We start from the raw sequence: 16963 nt of genomic DNA, 5'->3' as shown, positions 1-16963 counted from the left end.
CAGATGCGAAGTATCAATACAATTGCATATATTCTGAGAGAGAGAAAAACAAAAATTACATTTTTATTTTTTTAAATGTAACAATATTTTTTACAAAGTGTAAGGGGGTCTCTTCATTCCTCTTGAAATAAATCAAGTTCTCTTAGTATTCCAATAAGTTTCTGGGCCTTCTTACTTTTCATAATATCCCATACATGGAAAGAAATCACAAACGAAGTCTCTTTTAAAAACAGAAACATAAGGTTTTGTCTTCATACATTTGCATTCATGAAGAAAAAAATCGCCCACAATCAACATTTTACCAACAAAAAAAAATCTATCTTTTTATAATTTAACAGTTTTCCAAACATAATATGTTTTCTAACAAAATTGGGCAGTGATTTAAATTTTTGCCTCCAACCAATAATACATATTTTATGGACTACACACAAAGAAAGAAAAGATGATCTGTTGTGTTTTGGGTATTTCATACACATGCCATTCTACAGAAATGTCCACTTTTGGTATGGCGAGATGTCTTCAAATGAACATTTAAACTTAGACCACATTATTCGATGGATATACATAAATGACAGCTTAATGATTCGTGCATGTATTGATCCATAAGGAAGGTGACACCAGTGACAATTTTCATGAAAAATGCATTTGGCAAAAAGTCTGCTGCAAGGTATCAAACCACATGTTGCCAATCATGTATACTCACTAAATTAAGTGGTTTAATCCATGCATATTCTAGTTCTGTACAATTCCCTAACAATAAAGTAGGTCATAGCTACCAGTGACTTCCACTAAAAGCTTCATATGAAATCATGAGATCATTGAGAACATTTCTGATAACTGGAGAGAGACAGTGGACTTATCATGGGCCTTTTTATTTTATTTTATTTTTTTATTGCAAACAATTCAGAGATGACAATAATGCAATACAACTTTGCATACATTACACATAATGTATATAAACAAAACATCCAATGTCATCTGAACATATGGAAGAGAAGAGAAGAAAACAAAAAGCTGACAATGACAAAGATGCATTTAAATAGCTTTTTTATGAACATCAAAAAGGCAGGAACAGAACAAATAAAGAAAATAGGATTTAAAAAAACAAACAAACACCAAAACAAGTATTAATCACGGTACATGAACGATCTCATCATAGCTCTTCAAAAAAGAAATACTTTTTTTTGTTATTAATTACTCTTAGTGATTTAATTAAATGCTCTACTTCACATAAGAAATCTATAAAAGTAGGTCTTTTCTTAAGAAACGTTTGTTTGTTAAAATAGAATTTTGCCACAAGGATAAGAAAGTTAACAGCAGATTCTAAAGATTTGTTTCGGTTTTCAAAAATATCATGGGCCTTTCTTCAAAGGTCTTCAGGGTGAAGGATTTTATTTCAAAATAAAATATTTTTGTTCAAATGTAACACAAGTGACACAACTCCAGGGGACCTCTACTTTTTTATATATTTTATATTTATTCAGCATTTCGTTTTTTTTTTTAAATGTCATTTACATCATGTATTATTTGATAGTTATGAATACATTATTGTATTTTAAATGGTAGAAACCCCTGTTTTTGACCTTGAAATAAAGCACTTTCCCTCTGCACATAGCTGTGGGGACGAGCAGTTCTGTGGCGCTTGGAATTCTGTTTAATTCGTTAAAAACAAATACTGCCACATTGATGGCTCGAGAAGGTGTAATTGTTCAAATAGCATGTTGTTTCATTTTAAAACATAAAGAAATCGTAACCCTAAAGTGTTTTTCACGTGTAATATTTCTGTGAAGGCTGGGGACAAAACAAATCCAGAAAATGTTCCATAGAATTTCACGTGACGCACGCGGACGCATTGCGCGCAGGAGGGACTCGAACCTCCCCAACACACTCCTCTCTCTCTGCGCGCGCGCGTGTGTGTGTGTGTGTGTGCTTCACCTCAGATATGCGCTGTAAAGCTCCGGATCAGCAGTGACTGACGCCAGTGAGCGCAAACGCGGATCTGCTCGGCTAATAAACAGGATCTGTGCTGGAAAGGGGATTTTTTTGGGGGTCGAGATATTAGGGTAAGTTCTGATGTGTGGCGTTTAATAAGTGACATACTGGATGCATATAGTGGTTGAATCTTTTGCTTTTTGTGATATTCGCATTCAGAGACTTAGCGTTTGAATGTGGAGAGACTCTGGAACAGCTCCAAGGAAAAGTGTCCCAGGAGCGTCTGCTCTATTTCTAAACTCGCTATCCAGGGCATTGTTTAAGAAAGGGCTGGAGACACTGTGCACAAAAGCATTTCTTGCATGTGTGTCCAAGAGTTTGGACTCAGCTGTGCCTGTCACTTCAGTGACAACTGGTCTGCAACCCAGAAACCTGCGGGTTATCTACCATCTCCAGCTTAACCAGAAGCGTTTGATGTTAATCTCAGGAGTTTTTCCATTCTGCTCCTCATGCTTTGGACTTCTCGACTCTGATCGGTATCCCTGGCTTTTAATAGACGCTCTTACAAATAAAGGTTCTTCATTGGCATCAGTGGTTCCATGAAGAGCCGATAACATGCACTGACTGACTGCACAAAAGGCTCTTTATAGTGGAAAATGGTTCTTCTGTGGCATCACGGTGAAAACTCCTATCTGGTCATTTTATTGAGTGCTGGGATTGACGGATTCATGAAGAACCTTGAACATTCATGGAACTTTCCGTTGCGTAGAAGGTTCTTTAGATACTTTACACTGTGAAAATAATGGTTCTTTTCAGAACTGTTCACTGAAAGGTTCTTTGGGGAACCAAAAACGGTTCATTGGTTCATGGTGACCGTGACCATCAAAGCAGTCGTCCATAAGCTATATTTCGAACTCGTATGATGATATTTGTGCATGAAAAACAGACCAATTTTCTCAACTGCAGCTCTGGAATCGTTGAGATTCAATGGCGTTTCACATCAGAGACATGCCATTTTTGATTATGAATTCAAAAGAGCGTAGGTTTGGTCCTCACGTAAATCCATCATATGACTTCTGAAGACTTGGAATATAGTGCATAAATCACTATACGTTAAAACAACGTTTGTGGTGCTTTTATGTTATTTTTAGCAACTTGATAGTCTTCATTGCATGTAGATAACTGCTTTTGCATTTGTTTATGAATCCAAATGCAAAAGAACTTCAATGTGGGTTCGTTCCTCACGCAGATCCATCCTATGACTTCTGAAGACTTGGATTTTTTGTGCTGCGTGAAGAATCTTCAGAATCTCTTCTTTTCTGTTCCACTGATGAACGGCTGGCCCAAAGGTTTGGACTGGAAAAACGGGCTGAATGTTATCGATCTGTTTATTCTAGCCTGACGGGAAGTTGAAATCAGATTTGGCGTGGTACGGTAGTTTATCTTCACTGATATCTATGACAGCAGACATGGAGCCGTTTGCTCTGGTGCCAGCTGGCAGGGGTCGGGCCCCACAGGGGAGCACAAATGTCAACAGGACTCCGTTTCCATATGGAGACGTGTTCGTCCACCAACATGAGGCTTTGAGAGGTTGAAATGAGATCGAGGCGATGCCCAATAGCCTCTGTTCTTGGCTCTGTTCATTGATGTGTGCTTAATTATTGCTCAGTAAGTGATCTTTGATTTGAGCTCGGGTTCTTAAAAGTCTGTGAAGTCTTGATGATCTTACACTTGAAGTAGTTGAGATGGTGGCGCTCTCTAGTGGTGGTGTGAGGCGGCGCATGCAGACCTGCAGGGTAAACGCAGTGATATTTTTAGTGATGAATAAGCCTTGTTTTAGTGTACTGCAGTACACCTATAGTGGGGGTTTTCTTCTTGGATACAGTCCTTTTGGTTTTTAACCAGGCCCACTAGACTTCCAGTGATTTAACATGATTCAACTTAAAATGAGGACAAACAAGACAAGAACCAGGATTGTTGGAAAACCTGGAAATATGAGGAAGACTTGTTTCAAAAGTGATTTGTAGACCTGGAAATGTCATGGAAATGAATAAAATCTTTGGACTTAAAAAAAAAAAGAAAAATGAATATCATTCTGAAATGTAATGATTTTAGGATTTTGCTTCCGAACTTAAAATGCTAACTCAAACATTTTTAAATTAATCTAAAATAACCCCAACAATCAAGAGTTTTCTTATTTTAATTCTTATCTAGAATTTTAATTCGCTAATTATTTTCTTTTGACGAACAAGTATTCTCACAGTCTCGGAAAACCTGGATATATAACTAAACATAATTTTAAAAGTGTGATTTCTAGACCTGGAAAAGAATCACAGAAATTAATAAAATCGTATCACGTTTAGCATTTTTATAATGAATACACTTGTTTGTAGTTATATCAAGATATCAAGCATTTTATCAGGTAGAAGTTGTGAGTAAAAAAAAAAAAAAACTTTTCTAAAGCTTCTAAATCTTTTGGAATTCTGAAACGTAATTATTTTAATAAGTAGTTATTTTAGGCAGACTTTGAATATTGATGTGGACAAAACTTTTAATGGCTTAAAATGCTTTAAATTAAGACAAAACCAGTTCAAACAAATAAAGAAAACCTGGAAAAGTCAAAGAAACGTTGTATAACTCTGAGCATAGTTTATTACATACATTTTGGTATTTGTCAAAATATGCAATTTTTTTTATTTTTAGAAATGTTATGTAGAAAAGGAAAAGTCATGTCAGTTCATTGGTTAAACCCTGAAATGTCTCCAAACATGTCTGGAACTCTAACATTTAATTATTTTAATTATAATGAGTTTAGTTAATCAGTTTATGTCATTTTAGAACAGATTCAGAAAGGCTGAGAACCACTGCTTTATTTGGTCCGTTCAGTTGATGTCCGATTTCTTGTTTTATAATAAAAAGGCAATAATAAATAATAGTTAGTAATAGCAGTCTTCTTAGAAAATGTGCATCAACAAGGCTATTAGGAGATTTGAACAGCTTTGCTGGTTTTCCGTTGCTCAGAAACGCTTGGATTTCCCCCTGAGTTCTGTATGTTGCATTCTCTGGTCTGATGGTGTTAATGTGCGTGTTTGGCGTGAGATTACAGGCGCGCTCTTGTAAACAGATGGAGCGTTCACTGTGAGTGTATGTGGCAGTCGGCCCTCGTGCCAGTGTGTGTTGATTTAACGCCTCAAACACAGAGCGCTGCTTGTGTCCAGCTAAACCAATCACGTCAGACAGTCCGGCAGGCTTTTATAGAGTCGACTGACTGAACTCCTCGAGTACGAATAACAGCATCTTTCAGACGTCAGGACTGCTGATGCATTCAGAACGATGGGATTTATGGGATGAACATCAGGGCCAGAGGGAATATGAGGGGTTTTGTTAAGGCGAGGTGTGTCTGTAATGGCGGAAACTAAATGGGGTTCATCATAATTATGTTTTTGTTGACTTTATGTGCATTATGTGTTGATAACAAGAATCTTTTAGCTTGGTTCATCACGAGGCTTGTGCAGCTAGTTTCCCGTCAGCCTGTTTATATAGATATACAAGCAAAGCATAGATTATCTATAATCCGCATGCTTTTTTTGTACTAGTGATGAATGTATGGGTGCATATGTATATGCATGCATGTGTATGAACAATAAAGCCTCTTGAATGAAAACAATGTGACAGAAAGACTTGTATATGTGTAATATAGGCCTAGTTGAATTTTCAGGTATGTTGGATTCTTTCGATCATTATTTTTCTGAAAATGTATTCCTTTTTGTTTTTTTGTCTATTTAAATTCTGTTTACTAACTCACCAAACAACATTAATGGTCAATGACTTACATTTTTTGAAAGCCATTTGTTTTCTGAAAAAAATGCACTTGAAAAATAGCAGTTTTACTGTCAAATAAATAAAACCTATTTTACCCTCAGGTCTTAAAGGGTTAAAGTGCTAAAAAGATAGCTGTCAAGACTAAACTATTTGTTTAAAGTCAGCATGAAATCAAAGCTGATGTACTGTGTTTTATGAAAGTCATGTTTTTTATCATCTGAAACATGCTGCGATTTATATTTATGCAATTCACATTAATTAGCATTGCATCACTTGCTCACCAATGGAAGTGAATGGGTGCCGTCAGAATGAGAGTCCAAACAGCTGATAAAAACATCACAATAATCCACAAGTGATCCACAGCACTCCAGTCCATCAGTGAACATCTGGAGAAGACAAAAGCTGAAACACATCCAGCATTAAGATGATTTTGACTCAAATACGAGTTTATTATCCATAATAACGCTTCCTCCAGTGAAAAAGTGCATCTGCTGTTGTCTCTCACACCAAAATCCAGCCACAGATTAGTTTAGAGCTGTTTAAACGCTGCTTGATCTGTGCAGATTTCTCTCCTGATTCACACCAGAACACTGACTCACTGGAGGAAGAGTTATTATTGATTATGAACTTGTATTTGCGTTAAACACGTCTTAATGCTGGATGTGTTTCAGCTTTTGTCTTCTCCAGATGTTCACTGATGGACTAGAGTGCTGTGGATTACTTGTGGATTATTGTGATGTTTTTATCAGCTGTTTGGACTCTCATTCTGACGGCACCCATTCACTTCCATTGGTGAGACTGTGATGCAATGCTACATTTCTCCAAATCTGATGAAGACACAAACTCATCCTAATCTTGGACGGCTTGAGTGTGAGCACATTTTCATGTTTGGCTGAACTATTCCTTTAAATATGTGAGGTAGAGTGAGTGGAGCTAAAATACACGCTTATAGTGTGATTCGGTTAAATATCCCGTTTCTCTGGGAAATATGTTAGATTATGAAAATAAAATGCATTTCATGTTGACTTTAATCAGCTCTGTGAAATCAAAGTCTGATGTAGTTTCCTATCGCGAGCGAGTGATAAAAGCCTCATTAGCTGCGACTTTCTCAAGGATTACTTGGCAGTGAAAAGTCCGATTTGTGTTCAGGCCTCATTAGCACAGGATCGATCCCAGACTGATTATATTTGGCCACGGCGAGCGTACGGGATCCTGCTGTCGCCGACACATGCTACGCATTATTCTGGTCAGATTACAGCAGGCTGGTTTCATAGCGTGTGCCGCATGATGCAGCAGATGTGGATATATAGGCCTCCCTGCCAGCTAGAATTGTGGGAAATAATTAACAGGCCGCTTCGTTTGACTACTATGTCCATATGTTGAGTTAGTCTGTTCATCTGTGTGTGTTCATACTGTATGTGGCTTCCTGACTGTGTGTTTGATGGAGGATGTGGTGAGGTGAGGTCAAAGGGCACGCTACAGGTGGGTCAATATTGACAGAGTGACACATTGAGGAGAGTGAGACTGTGTGTGTGTGTGTGTGTGTGTGTGTGTGTGTGTTCATACAGGCAGACAGACGGAGGTTATCAAAGTGCAGGAGTTTGTTTGGAAGACTCACACTGTCTTCCTGCTCAAGGCTGAAAGAAAACATTAGAATAGCAGAAAACCAGATGTGGCAATTCTGCAGGTAACAATGCAGTTCTTTATGCATTTGCAATAATATTATTTCAATTGTTTAAAAAAAGAAAAATTCTGGACATATATGCTTTTGTACCCGTGGGGACCACAGTTTAGGTCCCCATCATGACACGAGCCCCCATGAGTCTGTGTGTAGTCAGGTTTAAGTCCCCACCAGGATATATAAACCAGTACACACACACACACACACACACACACGCTGTTGAGCTTTAGGATATTAAATTCAATGCTAAATCATTCCACACATGCTTGTTCTTTTGACATGTTTCTGTAAACTCTGTGAACATGTAAGTCATCTTTATTTATGGATCTTACTTTGGTTTTGTGAACAGATTTTAACACGGCAATTCTGCAGGTAACAATGCAGTTCTTTATGCATTTGCAATAATATTATTTCAATTGTTTAAAAAAAGAAAAATTCTGGACATATATACTGTATATTACATTTACATTGAGTCATTTAGCAGACGCTTTTATCCAAAGCGACTTACAAATGAGAACTACCTGTGCATTAAACAGTTTTACTGCATACCTGCCAGCCAATCAGAATCCAGTATTCAGACAGACCATGGAATAATCGCAATTAATCGTTTGACAGCACTAATATATCTATCTATATATATATAAATGCAAGAATAATATATTTTTTTCATATGCAACAGTACATGATAATGAAAAGCGTTCAAAACGGAAAAATAATTTTTTTTTCAGTAATTCAAACCAGTTGTTCAATTTGGACAAAAAAAAAAAAAAAGCATTCACATTGTTGCTTTATTTTGATGCAAAATTATATATATATTTGTGTTTTTACACGAATCAATTATGTAATGGAAATATAAGGTTCAATATCACCATAGAGTGCCTTTCAACCCTCAAAAATTGTGTTTTTAATTTCCCATTCGCTTTGTCATGTGTACACACTCGAGTACTATAGAAACATATTAGCTGAGCTCCCACACATGTTTTATTATTTAAAATATTATTGTAAAATATCAAGACCAGCACATGACGGGGTGGACACATAATGCAGAACACACAAAGCATGACAAAATAGGACAATGAAACATTTATTCAACTTGGAAAAAATAATATAATAATACAGAGTCCCCAATACGACAGGGTGGACAACCATTCAAGGGACATGGACAAACTCTTCTTTTTTTATTAAATAAAAATATAGTTTTTATTACCAAATGATCAATACAATCAAATTATTTAACAAAATATTAATAGGAGAACAAAATTTAAAAATGTTATGATTTGACTGTATTCTACTCTCATTCAAATGTAATGAGCAGTGCACGGGACATTGCAAAATAACACGCATCCTCTTACACAAAACTAAAGAAAATCTAGAAAATGCATCTAAAGAGCCAAGTAATGCTTTTGTTATGAATTTAAAAACGTAGCCAAATATAACACACCCTTTCATAGTCATTTTTGTGTTAAGTTATCATGGAAAATGAGTTATTTATGTACAGGACGCATAAAAGCACCCTACAGTGATACTGACTCATAAGCAATGAAGCGGCTAATGGGAGTTTATTTAGCATTTGCCTTTTTTTTAGTTGCTTACTATTATATTTTATATTTGCGTTTACATTTTACATATGCATTTAGCAGACGCTTTTATCCAAAGCGACTTACAATAGATATTTTGCCTATTTGTCTAAAATAATATGATTTGATTATAAAAATCACGTGTTGATATGAATACAATTTGTCGTTATATTTAAATACTTTCTGATCAGTGTTATTTTAGTATCAGTGAGATACTATTATAGTTTTTATTAATATTTTGAATCAGTTTTTATTCTATATTTTGCATTTTAATGTTAGTAATTGTGTTTTTTAATTTTCATATAGCTTTTGTTTCAGTTTTAGTTACTTTAGTACATCAAATTAAAGTAAATAAAATGAGAAAAAAAGCTAATATAAAATAAGCTTAGTTTTTTTATATGTATATATGGTTTTAGTTTTAGTTCACAATAATAACCCTGCTTCTGATATAGCTTGTAAACCAATAGAAATGAAATGGAATTACTTTGGATGTTAAAATAGGTTTATCAAATTAAGATGTGAGGTGCTGTATGAACTAAAGCGATTGTTTGCTCTTCCGTGTAAAACTCAAAACTGTCTTTATGGAGTGGAAGCTCATTCTCCATTGATTCACACTTGAATTTGGATCAGAAGGTCGGGAACGGCTGATCTTTAGGCTCAGTAAAGTGAAATATAACTCAAAGGAACATGAGGGGGGCTGGTAAACGGCAATGCTTCTAAAAGGCCACTATGGGACCAGAGGTCAAAGGTCATAGGCCGTCACACCTCCATTGCCATGGTCAGTCCGTGTGTGTCGCCGCTTTGGGTCAAATCCATTTCAAGCCCCGTTTAATGACGCTGACGGTGGTTTTGAGGGGGATTGTGGGTAATCTAGGCCGTACCTGAGGGCGACATCTGCATCGGAGAGTTCAGAAGAACCTCATCAGAGATCTGAGAGGGATGTTGGGAGGTTTCAGGGCCTCTTTTTCCTCTTGGTTTTGACTTTACTGCTTCCCTTAATGATGAAAATGTGCTTTAATGAGTTCATGCGCTCAGTTAAGTGCGTATGACGGAGCACTTCTCCCAGGAATCCTAATGAGGTCAAGCGCTTTTGAAAAAGTCTTTACCACCTTTTTTTGATGCTCTGCTCAAAGTTTGTGGCCGATATCACTCATGCGTGGCGGTTTGAGTGCGTGTTGTGCTCATTTACTAGTGAGCCTCAAGAAAACAACATGCCCAGGTCACGTTTCACTGCAAAATGAAATTATATTTGAAAGAAAAGTTGCATTGCAACATTGTTTTCATAAGAGTTAATCGCCAAAATTCTCATTACTGTGATCCATCTGAATATGTTACGTTTACATATTTCTGTAATTCACATTTTTTTCTGAGTGCTGATTGTTATTAGATCGATTCTCATTACTGTAGTAGTCATTTGTACAGGTTTAACGTTAAATTAATTTAAAATAGCATAAATTGATGCTGTATAAATATTTTAAAAAAGTACTTTTTTTAATTGTATTTATATATTTTTTATTATTTAAATGTATATTATATATAATTTTATATATATTATTTAGAAGAAAAAAAATTATGTATTGCACTATTCTTTTTCAGAAATCCATCTAAACATTTTCTAATCCATCTAAACATGATTGCTTCTCATTACTGTAAAATTAATTTTTACAGTAAGTTTAAATTAATTTAAAATAGCATAAATTAAAAAGCAGTAAAAATTAACAGGCATAAATTAAAAGCAGTTAAAACAAGTATGAACATGCTTTATACTACATTTAGATTCGTTTTATTTAAATTAAAAATATTATGTATTTTAAATATATTATTTATTATTTTATATTTTTTATAATGTGTGTGCGTGTATGTATGTATATATATATATATATATATATATATACACACACACACACACACTTTTTTTTGCGTTATTCTTTTTCAGTAATACACCGGAACATTTTCCCTTCCCTTTCCTTTTTTTGTTGTTGTAATTTTCATGTAATTTCAGTAGTAATTGTCATTGGATAGATTTTTTCATTACATTTACTACACAGAGCTGTAGTTCACTGACAAGCTACACAAAATCGCAGGCAATTAATTGCCAATTTTGAACGCGATTTTATGTAGCTTGCACAGCCCTAACATTATAGCACTGACAGTCATGAGGGAGTACATTACCCCTAAACATTGAAAAGATATTAGGATATTACGACAACATTACTCTTAGGACATCGCAAACAAATTTTTTTCATGAATATGACTTAAACTGATGGAGGATGCGCTCAGTCAAGCAGGCAGTCTCTCTCTCGTGCATGCGCGCTGTTTAGGCATGTTTTGTGCCGTTGATCGTCATCGTCATCCTCAATAAAAAAAAAACATTTATTCATGCTAGGGTGTCGGCGGTGAATCCAGTGGAGAGAAATCCCCCACCACTAACTGCAAACTGGCATTCAGATCTGCCTCCATTTTGTTAGCACCGCTCCCAGCTTCCGACGATCCAATCAATTCCCGAAAGACGAACCTGGCTTCTACCCCAGGTTCCCAAGTTCTCTCTTCGTGATGTGCTCATAGGACACACACACAGGCAGGGACTTGGTAGTATGGCGCAGTTGGTATTCTCGTTCCCAAAGCGACTCGACGCAGCGTCTCGTTCCCTCGGGGAACCATGGTTACATACGTAACCTAGAGACGTTCCCCTTCAGGGACTCGAGCTGCGTCGAGTCGCTTTGGGAACGAGAATACCCACTGCGCCATACTACCAAGTCCCTGCCTGTGTGTGTGTCCTATGAGCACATCACGAAGAGAGAACTTGGGAACCTGGGGTAGAAGCCAGGTCTAGGTTGTAAAAGCGGACAAAAGTGTGTGGAGAGGACCAGCCCGCCACAGCACAAATGTCCTGCAAGGCCACACCCAAGCTGAAAGCCTTGGAGGCCGCCATACTCCTGGTCGAGTGCGCTCTGACCCCCATAGGTGATGGGAGGCCAGAGGACTCGTAGGCTAAGTCGTGTCCGTGCCTCGGACTGGATCTGAGATACTATCTGCTGATAGTGAGCATCTTGAACCGAAGTCTAGCGGGGGAGGACCGAGAAAAGGACGAGCCCGTCTCGGATCCCTCCGCTAAATCCACCCGCGATCCCCACGACAACAGTCTGCGCTGTGCCTCGGCAACAGCGGGACCGCTGCCAGCGGGATCGCGAGCCTGGCCGCTGTCATCAAACGCAGCCAGGCGAGAGCGGAGCGTGCGCAGCGAGAGCTCGCAGTGATGACAATCAGCTGCTGGAAAGCTGACCGTGCATGCTCTGCTCCTAAACAAACGACACACACATCGTGTGTATCCCCTGCCGCCAGATATCGTGGGCAGGGAGAAACACAGCGTTTGTAATGCCGTTCGCTCGCCATAGACTTTCTAATTGTTTTATATATATGAGTGCTTGTGCGGACAGACAACAGTAAATAGACAGACACATACACAGAACGCTACTGAAGAGCAGAAGAAGCTGGTTTGCGCCCGGCCGGATGTGCTTTTATGCTTTCTGGTGCTTACGTCACCCTGCTCGTGACGTCTCGCTGTTCCATTGGACGGATTTGACACGTGCTTCAGAATGCGGTCACGCAAGGGCGTTCCCAAAGCGACTCGACGCAGCTCGAGTTCCTGAAGGGGAACAAGTCCCGCCCTCTCATTTCAGATGCAGTTTCACTCGGATATACTTCACAGTAGAGAAGAAAAGACTATCGCAACTTCCGTTTCATGCCGACTTTAATATATATTATTTATATGTTATGTAATGTATTACATTATGTATTACTTCTTTTTTGCCAATGAAAATTGAAGGTAAAAATGAAGGTACTCTATTGTCAATAAAGGGGTTATATTATGCGATTTCAATTGTTCCTTTACAATTTACAATTTTGTGTTACAAGCTCTTGGTGCATAAAGAAGATCTGTAAAGTTGCAAAGACTAAAGTCTCAAATCCAAAGAGATATTCTTTATAAAAGTTAAGAGTCAGCCACACCTACCAAAAACGGCTCGTTCTAACACGCCCCCACATATCTACCTCACTATGTGGGAAGATTTGCATAACGCCGCCCAAATGTTCACGCAAAGAAAGAAGGCGTGACTTTTATTCTCGCTGTAGTATTGTTGCCGCCGCCGCCATGTCGTGAAGACGCTGTGTGCTTCGTTGTGAAAGCGAAACTACTTTGTTTGGTCTTCCAAAAGAGGACACGACTAGAAATCAGTGGTTAAGTTGTATTTACAACACTGTTCCAGAACACTTCAACCCAAATATTCAGATGTGTGCAGTGCATTTTATGAAGGACTGTCTCCTGATCCTGGGAGAGTAGACTACAATGCCGGCTGTTCTGACTCATACTGTAAGTAAGTTTTTTATATTTAAAGAATTTGTTACTGATAATTCAAACATGAGTTTTGAGCAGTGTAGAGTAGGGCTTGTTGTTTGTCATTTCTCCGATCACAAATGCAGACATGGTTTTATGTTTACGCGGCGCGGTGCAACGCAACGCGTAAAAAGACAGTATAAGTCATTATAATCAGTAATTATGGCCCCACTGGATGCAACAAATGCCTCGTTTATAATGGGTTTTAATGTGTTTGTCTCGTCGCTCTGGCCGGACAGGGCATCCTCACAGTATGGTGAGGGGCGTAACATTTCCGTCACACGCTTGAGGTATTCGGCCAATCACAACGCACCGGATAGCTGGCCAATCACAGCACACCTCGCTTTTCAGACCGATGCGCTTTGTAAAAATCGCCGCGTTTCAGAAAGGCGGGGCATAGAGGAGAAACATTAATGTACAGTATGTGGAAAATAATGTGTTTTTTTAACCAAAAAAATCATAATGGGCCTAAAACAGGCTTAATTTTCTTTGAACGAAATATAATAGTTTTTTTGGTGAAGTAACCTGCAGGTTTCCTATAATTCTTGAGTGTGACTTTAGAGAATGTCAGTTTGAGATCTTGCTGCTGTTTCAACAGATGAACTGAATAGTAGAATTGTGTGTAAGTCACTGTATTTGTTGTGTAAGTAAACCGTTACATTGTCACTAAACTGTCAGCACAAAACCCCACTCGACCTTGCTGGCCTCTCTGACCGTGTGTGTGTGTGTGTGTGTATGCGTGTGTGTGTGTGTGTGTGTGTGTGCGTGTGTGAGAGAGTATGTGTGTGTGTGTGAGAGTATGTGTGTGTGTGTGTGTGTGTGTGTGTGTGTGTGTGTGTGCGCAGACGGCCACACGGTCATTGTGTGCTTCTAGAGGCCTCTATAAAGCAGCTTCCTGCTCGTAACACCCCGGGGTGCTGCTGTGTCCAGCCCTCTTTGTTCACATCAGCTCTGCTCCTAACGTCTGTCAGCGAGCGCTGGAGTTGTGAAGTCTGGAGAGTTAAAGCTTATGTACATCTCTGCATGCCAGTTTGATGCATCACTAGGAGCGCTCAAATTAAGTTTGCTAATGCATATGAGCCCGAGTCAATGAGAAAAATAAGGTTTGCCAAGACAATCTGTGATATATGTTTGACAAAGTCTAGTCTGAATGTTTTAAAACGGCTTAAAGTCTTTAGAAGGTGATTTAGGCTTCATGTAGAGATACATAGTAGTGATTGTTGGTTGGACATTTTGGTCTCGGGTGAATTTGTTTGCATGATAAAGCCAACATTAAAGATGAGTTTTTAGGAAATCAAACATCTCCTGAACTTCAAAGTCAAGTTTCATCTCAAGTATTACTTGGTTATTTCTGTTGAAGACTTTGGCTGAATTGAAGTCAGTGCTATTGCTATATAATTGAGATACTATTATAGCTTTTTGTTTGAATGAGATTTTTTTATATATATTTACATTTTTATCATTCTAGTAACAAGTTCCGCACTTTTCTTGTGTTTTTGTCATTTTTATGAGGTTTTTTTATATTTCTATGTACATAGTTTTTTAAATAGCTCTATATAGTTTTTTTTTTCTTTTTATTATAGTTTTTAAATTTCTTTATAGTTTGTCATTTTTATTAGTTTTAGTTTTTTTAAATATCTAGGTTTTAATTTTTTTTTAAATACGTTTATATAGTTTTTAATATTTTAATGAGGTTTTTAATATATACTTAATTTTTTTAAATATAATTTTAGTAAAAGATTTAGTACTTTTCTTTAGTTTTTTGTCATTTTTATTAGTTTTTGATTTTTTAAATATCGCTATACAGTTTTTAAATGTCTATATAGTTTTTGTTAACATTATTAATGAGATTTTTAAATAAAAAAATTTATTTTTTTATATTTGTAGTAAAATGTTTATTACTTTATTGTTTATGTAATTTTTATTAGTTTTTTAATATCTCTATATAATTGTTTTTCTTGTACTTTTTATTCGTTTTTTTAATGTCTGTACAGCTTTTTGTAATTTTTTTAAATGCATTAATAGTACACTAAAAAAAATGGTAATCTAAGAATTATAAATGTGGTTTTAAAGTAAAAAATATTTAAAATCACTTAAGCAACCAATATACATAAATGTATACCAACAAAACGTATACCAAGGTCACGGTGGTTGACCAAAGATGACTTTTGGTATCATTTGGATTGAGTTTTGCTTGATTCTACAGTAAATAAAGGGATTTCTGTGGGCGTCTGACCGGCGTTTGACAGTGATAATCTCTCTAAGTCAATACCAGGCTGCAGCAGTTGACCTCTCGCTATTCTTTAGGATCGCGGCCATTGCTTTTTACAGTAGGATAACAGCACTTTATTGGTCTTTATGGCCGTTCCTTTGTTAGGCCTGTGTTCTGATAACGGCCATTGACAGGTCATTAAAGTCCCAGAACAGCCTCACTTTTATGATAAGGAGTGGACACAACTGAGGTCTATCTGCAACAATTGCTGCTAACGGTCATAAATAGCAGCCAAACTCAGGGCCATCGCACCAGACCAGCCCCCCAAGGCATGCTGGGATATCTAGAGCCAATACACACAGCCTGACTCCAAGATCCAGAGCGCTTTGAGAAAATCAAATTATGATATACAATTACTTGTATATCATAATGTTTATTATGTTGTATCCCAACACTCATTCAAATATCTAGGCCTACATTTGAGATTGTATATCAAATTCCCATCCATTTGGATTACACAGTCTTAACATAAACTGATAAACTTAATGTGATGCATATTTGTCAGTCGTACGGAAATAAAACTGGCCAGATTTTTTGTAGTATTGCTAATAAGCTGAATGTGTTTTAAACACACAATGTATAATATTTATTATCAATAAATCCAATTGGTTTCATTCTCATGAATTTTAACCCGTTGAAAACTGCTTGTTCCACAGCTAGACATAAATTAACCAATTTCCATACTTTTTAACTGAGTTTATTTAATTCTTTACACAATTTTATTCAAAATAATTTATTTTGAGTGCCAAAATCGGACCCGTTTCATTTACGTGTGACTAAACGAATATGCATCACGTTATGTTTAATAGTTTGTTTATATTAAAACAAAATGTGTGTAATATGTGTAATCCAAATGTTTTTTATCCAGTCTATATTGGCTTTTTGGTTGAATTTATGTAATAATAATTTATGCATTTAGCCGACGCTTTTATCCAAAGCGACTTACAGTGCATTCAGGCTATACATATTTTACCAGTATGTGTGCTCCCTGGGAATCGAACCCACAACTTTTTGCGCTGCTAACGTAATGCTCTACCACTGAGCCACAGGAACACATATGTCAGTTCTGAATGACAAATATTGACTAAATGACTAAATATTAGTATTTATGAAAAAATGTACAAATAATTTCTGAATAAGTATTTATGACTAATTTCTGCCGAGTTTTTTAAATTTGCTTTCTTTCATTTTTTTGTTTTGTCTATATTGGCTTTTTGGACATTTTTAGTCGGAAACATTTCAGAAAAAAATAACTATATATTATTTATGAAGTATTTCTGAATAAT

The 16963-nt window shown here is 36.8% G+C and overlaps 1 protein-coding gene across 2 annotated transcripts in view; it reads left to right on the top strand.

Annotated features, from left to right (window-relative positions):
• The first annotated feature begins 1859 nt into the window (after positions 1-1859).
• prickle1a (prickle homolog 1a) overlaps positions 1860-16963 on the top strand; it is a 36945-nt gene continuing 21841 nt past the window's right edge. For both annotated transcript variants that reach the window (XM_016249882.1, XM_016249880.1), the window contains exon 1: positions 1860-2063. The gene's annotated coding sequence lies outside the window, so the exon portion shown is untranslated. The remainder of the gene's footprint in view (positions 2064-16963) is intronic.

Source organism: Sinocyclocheilus grahami, unplaced genomic scaffold, assembly GCF_001515645.1.
Source record: "Sinocyclocheilus grahami isolate Dianchi unplaced genomic scaffold, SAMN03320097.WGS_v1.1 scaffold958.1, whole genome shotgun sequence".
NCBI classification, from domain to species: domain Eukaryota; kingdom Metazoa; phylum Chordata; class Actinopteri; order Cypriniformes; family Cyprinidae; genus Sinocyclocheilus; species Sinocyclocheilus grahami.
Note: the sequence above shows the minus strand (reverse complement) of the source record. Positions and strands in the feature narration are given on the sequence as shown.